Source organism: Stomoxys calcitrans, chromosome 3, assembly GCF_963082655.1.
Source record: "Stomoxys calcitrans chromosome 3, idStoCalc2.1, whole genome shotgun sequence".
In the NCBI taxonomy this organism is placed as follows: domain Eukaryota; kingdom Metazoa; phylum Arthropoda; class Insecta; order Diptera; family Muscidae; genus Stomoxys; species Stomoxys calcitrans.
The window spans coordinates 169,619,361-169,631,753 of NC_081554.1; the positions used below are offsets into that span (position 1 = coordinate 169,619,361).

At 38.4% G+C, this 12,393-nt stretch overlaps 1 protein-coding gene across 5 annotated transcripts in view; it reads right to left on the minus strand.

Moving 5' to 3' along the window:
* The window catches only part of LOC106088569 (unconventional myosin-IXa), a 77,913-nt gene that overhangs the window by 15,809 nt on the left and 49,711 nt on the right, over nt 1–12,393 (minus strand). The window lies entirely within an intron of this gene.

Genomic DNA, 12,393 nt, shown 5'->3' on the forward strand with positions numbered 1-12,393 from the left:
CTCTGCGATATCAACAATATTTTCTCTGCTAAGAAACTGACCATATGATATCTCCACAAATGCAAAAACTTTTCAAATATATTTTTAGTATGAGACACCCTGTGCCAGCTGTTAACTTTGTGCTAAACCTTATATCGTATCTTAGGCATGTTCAATAAATGAATGTTGTTGTCTGCGCTACCACATGATGCCGTAGATGTTTCGTTGCGAGGCTATTTTTAGACCTGTTCCCATGTAAACACTATGGCGCTTATCAACCGACACTGTATTTGGGTGAATGGGTAGCATATCAAACTTAGTTGACTAGGGTAGGCTGTTCAAATCTCGGAGGAAATTTTGAATTGAAGTGTTGTCTTCTTGAAATGGTAAAAGGGTATTTAAGTTATATGTTGAGACCTGTTGGTTTATAATGTGGTGAGAAATGTTTTCGTGATGATGGTCATATGGGTAATTTACGCCTGAACTTTGTATGTTGAAAATTTGCAAATATGTGCTGAGCGAAGACATTTTCCTTTTAGTATTTTCAAAACAATTCAATAATTTTTTAGAGAAACTCATTAAAATTGCATGGAAATTTTGTGACCATTTTATGGATGTTTTGTGAAAATTTTATGGAAATTTTGTCTTTAGAAAAAATTTTATGGAAATTTTGTCTTTAGAGAAAGTTTCATGGAAATTTTGTCTTTAGAGAAAATTTCATGGAAATTTTGTCTTTAGAGAAAATTTCATGGAAATTTTGTCTTTAGAGAAAATTTCATGGAAATTTTGTCTTTAGAGAAAATTTCATGGAAATTTTGTCTTTAGAGAAAATTTCATGCAAATTTTGTCTTTAGAAAAAATTTCATGGAAATTTTGTCTTTAGAGAAAATTTCATGGAAATTTTGTCTTTAGAGAAAATTTCATGGAAATTTTGTCTTTAGAGAAAATTTCATGGAAATTTTGTCTTTAGAGAAAATTTCATGGAAATTTTGTCTTTAGAGAAAATTTCATGGAAATTTTGTCTTTAGAGGAAATTTCATGGATATTTTGTCTTTAGAGGAAATTTCATGGAAATTTTGTCTTTAGAGAAAATTTCATGGAAATTTTGTCTTTAGAGAAAATTTCATGGAAATTTTGTCTTTAGAGAAAATTTCATGGAAATTTTGTCTTTAGAGAAAATTTCATGGAAATTTTGTCTTTAGAGAAAATTTCATGGAAATTTTGTCTTTAGAGAAAATTTCAGGCAATTGGATAATAATTGCGACCTCTAGAGGCTGTAAAAGTCAAGATCCCAGATCGGTTTATATGGCAGCTATATCAGGTTATGAACCGATTTGAACTTTATTTGACACAGTTGTTGAAAGTAAGAATAAAATACGTCTTGCTAAATTTCAGCCAAATCAGATAGGAATTGCGCCCTCTAGAAGCTCAAAAAGTCAAGTCCCCAGATCTATTTATTTGACAGGTGTACCAGGTTATGAACCGATTTGAACCATACTTGGCACAGTTGTTGGATATCATAACAAAATACTACGTGCAAAAATTCATTCAAATCGGATAATCGGCTGAACTATACTTAAAACAGTTGTTGTAATTCATATCGAAACATCTCATGTAACATCTCAGCCCAATCGGATAAGAATTGCGCCCTCTAGAGGCTCAAGAAGTCTAATCGGGAGATCGGTTTATGTGGCGGCTATATCAGGTTATGAACTAATTTAGACCATACTTGGCACAGTTGTTAAGAGTCACAGCAGAACACTTCATGCAAAATTTCAGCCAAATCGGATAAGAATTACGCCCTCTAGATCTCTAAAAGTCAAGACCCAAGGTCTGTTTATATGACGGCTATTTCAAGTTATCATCCGATTTCAACCATACTTAGCACAGTTGTTGGAAGTCATAACAAAACACGTCATGCTAAATTTCAACCAAATCAGATAAGAATTGCGCCCTCTAGAAGCTCTAAAAGTCAAGACCCAAAATAGGTTTATATAGCAGCTATATCAGGTTATGAACCGATTTGAACCATATGTGGCACAGTTGTTGGAAGTCATAACATGTCATGACGATCAAGAATTTATATACTTTATGGGGTCTTAGACGCATTTTTCGAGGTATTACAAACGGAATGACTAGATTAGTATACCTCCATCCTAGGGTGGTGGGTATAAAAAGATGGTGCATCATTAATATAAGGCAGTATTGTTATTTTCAATGCCAAATGACATTTGATATACCTCTCCCTTCCCCCCCGAACAACACTTTTGATTGTTGTCAACTATAGCACTCTCAATCAATTTGACAAACAACTGACAATGTTACTATTTTGGCTCTTACCTCTCTCCTTCTCTCATCATTTACCACTTGTTGCTCAATCTTCTTAGTTTTGGCATAAATCTTCAACCGGTCGCTCGTAAAATCAAGCCCTTATAAAAGATTTAGTTAATAAGTGATGAAAACCAGTGAAAACGGCCAAAAAATGTGATAAATCAAGAGAAAAATGTATTCCAACTAATATATTATTGAATTTATATGAAAATTCATTGAAAATGCATTGGAATTTGCAAAAAAATTGTCGGCAAAAAACTATAATGCTGGCCTGTGGCTTTCGCGTTTGTGGTTCGCCGTGTATGTGTGTGTATGTATCCATTAACCATGCGGTTTAGTTTTTATGCAAACAGAGTGAGTGAGTGGAGGTGAAAATGTCAGTTTGAGGTGAAAATGTTAGTGTTTCGTTGTTTGTTCAAGATGAAGAAGGCATGACTGAACTTTGCTTAGTCAAGTTTTTCACCTAAGAAAACTAACAGAGATTTTGTTACCCTGTTGCTTTGGCAAAACCAGGGTTTTGAATTTAGCTATAAAATAATAGTTCAAGGTAGGCACTATGTTCGCTTTTTGCGAAAATTTGTCGTTGTGACTTTTTAAAGAAAAAAGACTTTGAAGCAATAAAACTTGTAAATTTCATTCTGAAAGACATTCCCTCATAATTTTTGAAACAATTTTAATAAAAGTATTATGTTAACATTTAGATGTTTGTAGTGTATCAGAAACGGAATCGCGAAATACATGTGTTTTCAGCCATTAGGGCGGTATGCACCTTAAACGAAATTGTTGTTGTGATAAAAATGCATTGATCCATACTGAGGTGCATCATTATTCAGTAAAACTGCAGCAGCACATTTTACAGGTAAGTTTACAAAAATTATTCCATTTTTATACCCACCATCATAGGATGGGGGTACACTAGTCTAGTCATTCCAATTGTAACACCTCGAAATATTAATCTAGAACCTCATAAAGTATATATGTATATTCTTGATCGTCACGACATTCTGAGTCTATCTAGCCATGTCCGTCCGTCTGCTGAAATCACGATAACGGTCGAACGTGTAAAGCTAGCCGATTGAAATTTTGCACAGATATTTCTATAGATCGTTGGGGATTGCAAATGGGCCATATCGGTTCAGATTTGGATAAAGCTCCCATATAAGTCAATCTCCCGATTTGACTTCTTGAGCCCTTACAAGCCGCAACTTTTGCCGGATTTGGTTGAAATTTTGCACTTAGTGTTCTGTTATGACGAATATAGATTCGGATATTTACCTTGTTACAGCAAAGGTTCGCACCCCTTTGAACTTGGCGAGGAAAGTACGATCGGACACTGCACTGAAGCTGGACACTGAAAAGCTGCAAACACAACAGATGACAGCGGCATACTCCACTCGATTGACCCAACTGCTTGATGAAAGCACTCCTTGTTCCGATGGTATAATGGCGCAGTGACACACCACTCCATGGAAAATGCAGCGAAATCCGTACTTGGATACCGGAAGTCTCCCCCAAAAAACCCATGGTACGACCAAGAGCGGCGAGATGCCACTAAAGCCAAAAATAAGGCATATAGAGCATTCCTGCAATCAGTAGCAACGCGCCAGATTCAGGAGAGGTATCGGGAGAAAAGGAGAGAGGAGACACGTCTATTCCGCAGAAAGAAAAAGGAAATGAATAGACGTGATTGTTAGCGAATTGAGATGTACAGGAGTCAGAATGAAGTCCGGAAATTCTACCAAATCACTAAACATTAAACTGATGGCTTTGGTGCAGGCACATTCTCCTGCAGAGACAAAGAAGGAAATCTGGTAACTGACACATATAGCATGCTGAGGATATGGAAAGAACATTTTACCCAACTGTTAGTGTCAGACGTTGGCTTCGAAGAGAATACCGCAGAACCAATCAATGATGATGGCATAGAATGTTATTCTCTTAGTCAGAATGAGGTTCAAGTAGCAGTGACCCGATTTAAGAACAACAAGGCGGCAGGAGCCGAAGGGTTACCCGCTGAACTATTTAAGACCGGAGGCGACACGCTGATAAGGCATATGCATCAGCTTATCCGCGCAATCTGGCTAGAATAACGCATACCCGATGATTGGAACCTCAGCATACTATGTACACAAGAAAGGAGACAAGACGAAATTTGCCAACTACAAAGAAATAAGTCTACTCCCCATCGCATAGAAGATACTCTCGAGCGTACTGTGTGAAAGATTTAAACCAAAAGTCAATAAGATAATTGGGCCCTATCAATGCGGCTTTAGACCTGCTAAATCCACCCTAGACCAGATATTCACACTGGGCCAAGTCCTGGAAAAGACCCGAGAAGGACAAATCAACACCTACCATTTCTTTGTTGACTACAAAGCCGCTTTCGACAGTCCTATACGTTTACAGGTATTTCAAGCCATGTCTGAGTTTGGTATCCCTGCAAAATTAATCAGACTCTGTAGGATGACACCTGCTGATACGCGTTCTTCAATAAGAATAGGAAAGAATCTCTCCGGACCATTCAATACCAAACGAGGTTTCAGACAAGGAGACAGTTTTAATATCCAACTGGAGAAGATTACACAAGATGCAGATGTGAATAAATATGGCACAATAATCACAAGAGAACACATGCTACTCGCCCATGCCGACGACATCGACATCATAGGTCGGACACCGGAAGCAGAAACTGCAGCCTTTGAAAGAATCGAGAGCGAGTCAGTGAAAATGGGTCTGGCATTAATGGAGATGAGACGAAATGGATGGTTTAAACTCCCAAAAAGCCTTGCACAACCGAGCAGATAAAGAAAATGGAGAAAGTTGGGAACCACAACTTGGAGATTTATTTACCTGGGCACCACCGTAACCGAAACGAATGACACCAGTTTTGAGATAAAGCGAAGAATAATACTGGCAAACAGATGCTACTTTGGACTAAGTAAGCAGTTTAGAAACAAGGCCATCTCTCGACAGACGAAGGCAGTGCTTGGAGTATTTGAGAGAAAGATTCTTCGTAAAATATATGGACTAGTTTACGTTAATGGAGAATATAGGCGACGTATGAACCACGGGTTGTATGAGCTGTATGGCGACGATAGCATAGTTATAGGCATCAAACTACAACGGCTGTGTTGGCTATGTCATGTTGTCAGAATGGATGAATACGCTCCAGCAAAGAAGTTTTTTGAAGGCAAACAAGGTCGTATACGCAAACCGGGAAGACCAAAAGCCCGATGGAAAGATCAAGTGATGGGAGACACCCCAAAACTTGGTGTCAGAGATTTTAGAATGAGCGCAAAAGATAGAGACGCTATTTGGGACGCTACTCTACATTCGGCTAGTGGAACAAATGTTCTGTCATAGTCAATTAAAGTAAAGTAAGTTCTGTTAGACTTTCAACAACTGTGGCAAGTTCGGTCCAAATCGGTATTTAACCAAATATAGCTCCCATATTTTATCAGAATCCAAGATTTGGTCCGGACGAACTTAGCACCCTTTACTTACTTGGTTAAGTAAAGGGTGGTACTCTATTCGCGTTTAGCGAAATTTTTTCATGATTACTTTTTTTAGACAATAAATTTTGAAGCAAAAAAACTTGCTGATTTCATTCAATAGGACTTTCCTTCATTACTTATAAAAAATCTTATATATAATCAGTAAGGAAAGGCAAAAGTCGAGCGGAGCCGACTGTATTATTATACTGTATCGGACCGAAATTGTGGCTTCTACAGCCTTAAAAGACCATATCGGATGAAAGATATACATGGAAGCTATATATAAATCTGATCCCATTATGATGAAATTTTGCACACATATTGGGACGTCAAATTTTCGTGCCAAATTTTGTATAGATCGGACAAAAATTGTGCCTTCTACAGCCTTTATAGGTCAAATCAGACAAAAGTTATATATGGGAGCAATATCTAAATCTGAACCGATTTAGATGAAATTTTGCACACATATTGGGATGTCACACGAAACATTTCATGCCAAATTTGGTAGAGATCGCACCAAAATTGCGGCTCCTACAGCTTTAAAAGGGCATATCGGATGAAAGATATATATGGGAGCTATATCTAAATCTGGACCGATTTCAATAAAATTTTGCAAGCATTTTGGGTCGTTCAAAAAAACAATTCGTGTCAAATTTTGTAAGGATCGGACCAAAATTGTGGCTGCTAAAGCTTTAAAAGGGCACATCGGATGAAAGATATATATGGGAGCTATATCTAAATCTGGACCGATTTTTTTCAAAATCAATAGCGTTCGTCCTTGGACCTTGCAAAGACACTTATGCAAAATTTTGTGAAAATCGGACAACAAATGCGACCTGTACCATGATTACATGAATACATGGACAGACAGACAGACGGATAGACGGACATAGCTAAATCGAATCAGGAAGTGATTCTAAGCCGATCCGTATACTTATCGATGAGTTTACGTCTTCTCCTTCTTAGCGTTGCAAACAAATGAACAAATCTATAATACCCTGTACAACAGTAGTGGTGCAGGGTATAAAAATCAATTTGTGTTTGTCGGTTTGTTTGTTTGTGTGTTCCTTATAGACTCAAAAACGGCTGAACCGATTTTTTTTGAAATTTTCACAGATGGTGCATAATGATCCCATGGTGAAAATAGGGTACTAAATTTTTTTAAACCTGAAAGGGGGCGGACCTTCCCCCCTACCCTAATTTACAGAAACACCAGATCTCGGTGATGGGTGGTGCGATTTAAACGAAATTTTATCTGCTCTCTTAAAGAAACATAAAAATAAAAATTTGGTATCCAAATTTCAGATGGGGACCTAGGGGGGCAGCCCCACCCCCAAAACCTACCAAATATATATATAGACCAATCATGACAATATGAGATCTTGGCAATATGGGACTCAAATGAGAGGTATTTACGAGTATAATTTACTGATCATGGTAATATGGTGCACAAATAAAAGATATTTAAGTGTAGAATACGAATCTGATATCCAAATGTGAGACCAAGTGTATTGGGGGCCGCCCTTCCAAAAACAACACCCAAAGAGAATAAATTTACAACAATAGCAATATGGGGGTCAAATTAAAGGTCTTTGGCAGTAAAGCACGAATCTGATATCAATATTCGGGAAAAATGGTATATGGGGCCACCCCACCTCAATAATACCACCCATATAGGACATATTTGCTGACCATTCCAATATGTGGCTGTAATAAGAAGTATTTTAGAGTAGAACACAAATCTGATATATATTTTCAGAGCCAAGTCACTGAACGGCCGCCCCATCCCCCAAAACACCCCCGAAACCGGTCATGTTTGCCGACTATGGAAATATTAAGCTCAAATGAAAGGTATTTGGGAGTAGACCACGAATCTGATATCAACATTCGGAACAAACTGTCTAGGGGACGTCCCACCCCCATAACAACACCCGAATATTGTAGGACGTATTTGCTCACCATGAAAATTTTGGTTCTTAAAGGAAGTGGATCTCGATATTGATAGGGCCCATACCCTAAACCGGACATATTTGCTGACTTTTGCAATAAGAGGTTTAAATGAAAGGTATTTGAGATTAGAAAACGAATTTGATATCCAATTTTGAGGCCAATGGCAATATGGGGTTCAAATTAATGATATTTGAGAGTACAGCACGATGCTAATATATTCTCAGCGCTAAGTGTTTGGGGGACCACCCCACTCCCCAAAACACCCCTAAATTGGGCATATTTATCAACGACGTCAATGTGGGGCTCAAATGAACACAAACAACAATTATTTACTGAACATCGCAATATGGGGCTCAAATAAAGGAATTTGGGAGTAGCATACGAATCTGATATAAAAATGTGGACCATGTATTTGGGACACCGCTCTTTTCCCAAAATACCCCCAAAGAGTACCAATTTTGGGGCCAAATGTTTGAGGAGGCCTCATCCCATTAACTCCCCTTAAACCAATGGCAATATGGGGTTTAAATAAATGGTATTTGAGAGAAGAGCAAGATGCTGGTATTTTTTTCTGGGCCAAGAGTCTAAAGGACCACCTCAACCCCGAAAACACCCCAAAATTGTACATCATGAGAATATTGAGCTGAAATTAAGTCTTTTAATAATGGAGTATATCTACCACCCAAACGTTAATGACCCTAAACCCTGCGAGCGAATTCATAGACCAGTAAAGATCATATGGGATTCAGATAAAGGCATTTATATAGTTTTGCTTCGGCGATATACTTATATTTTTTTTCGTAGCATAGTATTTCACTAAAAGCTCTTTAATTGTCGAAAGTATATAAAGTAAAAGAAGGCGCAGCGGAGCGGGCCCGTTTCAGCTAGTAGTTCATAAAAGTATTGTTTCGAAAACTTTACCGTAAAGAACGTGGGTTTTCACATATGAAAATTAAATATAGTAGTACCAGGCTTAAGCAGATAGATTGAATCCACTTTTTCCTTAAACCAGTTTTCGAACAATGAAATAAAATCTACAAAAAAACCTACGAAACCGTTTATTTTTAGATAAACTCTTTTTTAACATCTCTTAACATTACTCTAATTAAGTTTAGCCAACTATTTCTGGCATTTGAACAATTCTTTCTGGTATGATATGCTACCCGCACCCAAAACACAACATCCCATACACCAGCAATGGTTAAATAAGCGTTCTCAGTACATTCTGGCTAAAGTGGGCAAAAAATATCAAAAACAAAAAAAAAAAAGAAAAAACCACAATACCACACAGCTTCACAGCCTCCTAGCCTCAAATCTCATATCTTAAGTTGCATGTTGTCAATTTTTGGTAAAGGCGCCAAAACCTGTTTCAAAAGTCAACATCCAAATGCAGCACCAAATGAACCCAGTCACACTTGCAAGCCTTCTCACACAAGACACCAGCGAAATCCTACAAAAAATCACATAAAAATAAGCACACAAAAGACTTTTTTCCTGTTTTATTTTTCATTTTGTTTTTTTTTAATGAATTCTGGTTCGGTTTTCTTTGAAAAACAATCTTGAAGACAATGAAGAAGAAGAAAAGAAAAAAAAAAACATATCTCACAAATAAACAGAGATTTTCAAAGCGAATGACTGACGGACTGAGTGGCTACGTTATGCCTGTTTGCAAGCTAAGGTTCGGCTGTATAAATGATTTGGTAGTTTGAATTGTTGGGCTGGCTGCTGGCTAGGTACACAAGCCCAATACTCTAACGAACAAAATGTGCATAAAAGGCAAATCAGCATGATTTTCTTTACCGACTGCACAAAATTTGAAAACGCAAAATTTGAAACGAACAGTGTTGAAAAAAAAGGAAAAAAAAACAGACAATTTTTTGAAAAATTCTCAAAATTAAAAAAAATCTTTATTATTTAAAATTTTGAAAAAATTTCCTATAAAGACCAAATTTTGAAAAAAAATTCTATAAAGAGCAAATTTTCACACAATTGCCTAAACATGGTATGACCTCATGAGGGACATCGTTTTAGAGGAGAAAATACTGAAAAAAAATTTACAAACTCCCTTTTCTATCTAAAACTAAAAAAATTCTCAACGATTTCTCAATTCTTGAACAACATGAACGACATCGTTGACCAGGAGAAGATAATGTGGGTAGTTCGCACTTGCCGAATGTTTATTGAAATCGGCCGGATCGGATGGTATTATCCCGGAGGCAAAACTGCACTTCTGCTATGCAGACGTAGCTTGACCCAAGAACACGAATCTGAAGTTCGTTTTCGGGCAAAGGCCCCTGGTCCAACCTAGTCTTAAAATTGGACCCGGGAAAGACCTACCGGGTCTTGAGAATTTCGAGCTCCCTTAGCTCTAGATAATATGGGTATTAAATGAAAGGTACGAAGGAATAGATTACGATAGAAATAGGCATATATCATCCACATAGTCTATGTCTCCGAGGAAGTCGTTTATACCCCAGCGTATGCCATAGGGTGCTTCAGCATTAGTTGCGTCGGTGGCAGGAAGCAACCCTGCTTCACTCCTTTGTCGATCCCGAAAGGTCGGTTTTCTTTTCCATTGAAACGGACTGAAACTTCAGCATTCCCATACAGCTCCCTGATTATTGTCACGATTTTTTCAGGGATTAGCCTTTATTCAACAGCGGGCTCCACATTGAACTTCGCGAAACTGTGGCAAAAGCACCCTCGAAGTCGATGAATGACAGGTATAGGTGTGTATTAAGTTCTACAGACTGTTCAATGATTATGCGCAGGGAGTTAATGAGATCGGCACAAGAACGTCCTGACAGAAAACCTGTCTGTTCCTTCCTCAAAATGCTGTCAAGTGCCGGCGAATGACGCTGCAGAAGACGATTTGCCATCACTTTAGTTATTACATTCTAAATTTTGATAAAATTTCCTATAAACAGAAAATGTTGACAAAATTGCTTAAACATGGCGTGACCTTATCAGGGACATCGTTGACGAGGTGAAGATAGTGTGGGTAGTTCGCACTTGCCGACTGTTTATTAAAATCGGCAGGATCGGATGGTATTATCCCGGAGGCAAAACTGCACTTTAAAGGGCGCACCTCCAATTTCGCTGAAATTTGGTATGCAGGCGTGGCATGACCCAGGAATGCGAATCTGAAGTCCGTTTTCAAGCAAAGGCCCCTGGATACCCATAGGTGACAAAACCCCACATTGGGGAAGAATGGTCCAACCTGGTCTTAAAGGACCTGGACCTGGAAAGGACCTACCGGGTCTTGAGAATTTTGAACCCCTTAGCTCTAGATAATATGGATATCAAATGAAAGGTACAAAGGAGTAGATTACGATAGACTACTATATATAGCCAACAAGTAAAAAGGCGTTAAGTTCGGCCGGGCCAAACTTTGCATACCCACCACTTCTGGTATATATGTAAACCACCTTTCGTCATAATCCGGTGAAAAATTGATATAGTGATCTTTTTGGTAGCTATATCCAAATATAGACCGATCTGAATCGTATACGACACGGATACCGAAAAGCCTAAAACAACACACTGTAACAAATATCGGCGAAATTGCCTAATAAATGCGCCTTTTATGGACCCAAGACCTTAAATCGAGATATCGGTCTATCTATCTGGGCCGATCTGACCGGTGAAAAATTGATATAGTGATCTTTTTGGTAGCTATATCCAAATATAGACCGATCTGAATCGTATACGACACGGATACCGAAAAGCCTAAAACAACACACTGTAACAAATATCGGCGAAATTGCCTAATAAATGCGCCTTTTATGGACCCAAGACCTTAAATCGAGATATCGGTCTATCTATCTGGGCCGATCTGAGCGAAACTGCAGAAAGATGTCAAGGGGCCTAATACAACTCACTGTCCCAAATTTCGACGAAATCGGACAATATATGAGCCGTTTTATGGGGCCAAGACCTTAAATCAAGAGATCGATCAGTCAAAATCTGGACCGATCGGGGCCAAATTGAGGAAGGATGTCGAAAGCCCTAACACAACTCACTGTCCTAAATTTTGGCAAATTCGGACAATAAATGCGCCCTTTATGGGCCTAAGACCTTAAATCGAGAGATCGATATATCCAAATCTGGGCCGATTTGAGGCAGAAAGTTGTCAAGGGGGCTAATACAACTCACCCCAAATTTCGGCGAAATCGGACAATAATTGCGCCTTTTATGGGCCCAAGACCTTAAATAGAGAAATCGGTCTATATAGCAGATATATCCAAATCTGGACCGATCGGGGCCAAATTGCAGAAAAATGTCAAGGGGCCTAATACAACTCACTGTCCTAAATTTGAGAAAATTCGGACAATACATGCGCCTTTTAGGGGCCTAAGACCTAAAATCGAAAGATCGATCTGTCCAAATCTGGACCGATCTGAGCTAAATTGAAGAAGGATGTCGAAGGGCCTAACACAACTCACTGTCCCAAATTTTGGTAAAAATCGGACTATAAATGTGATTTATATGGGCCTAAGACCATAAATCGGCGGATCGTTTCAAGAAATGCACGAATAGCCGAAAATTCATATCATCCTGGAGCGGATTACATATCAGACATTGAAGGGGCAGAGAAGAAGGAGGGGAAAGAAGAGGAGAAAAATGATTATGAGTAGAA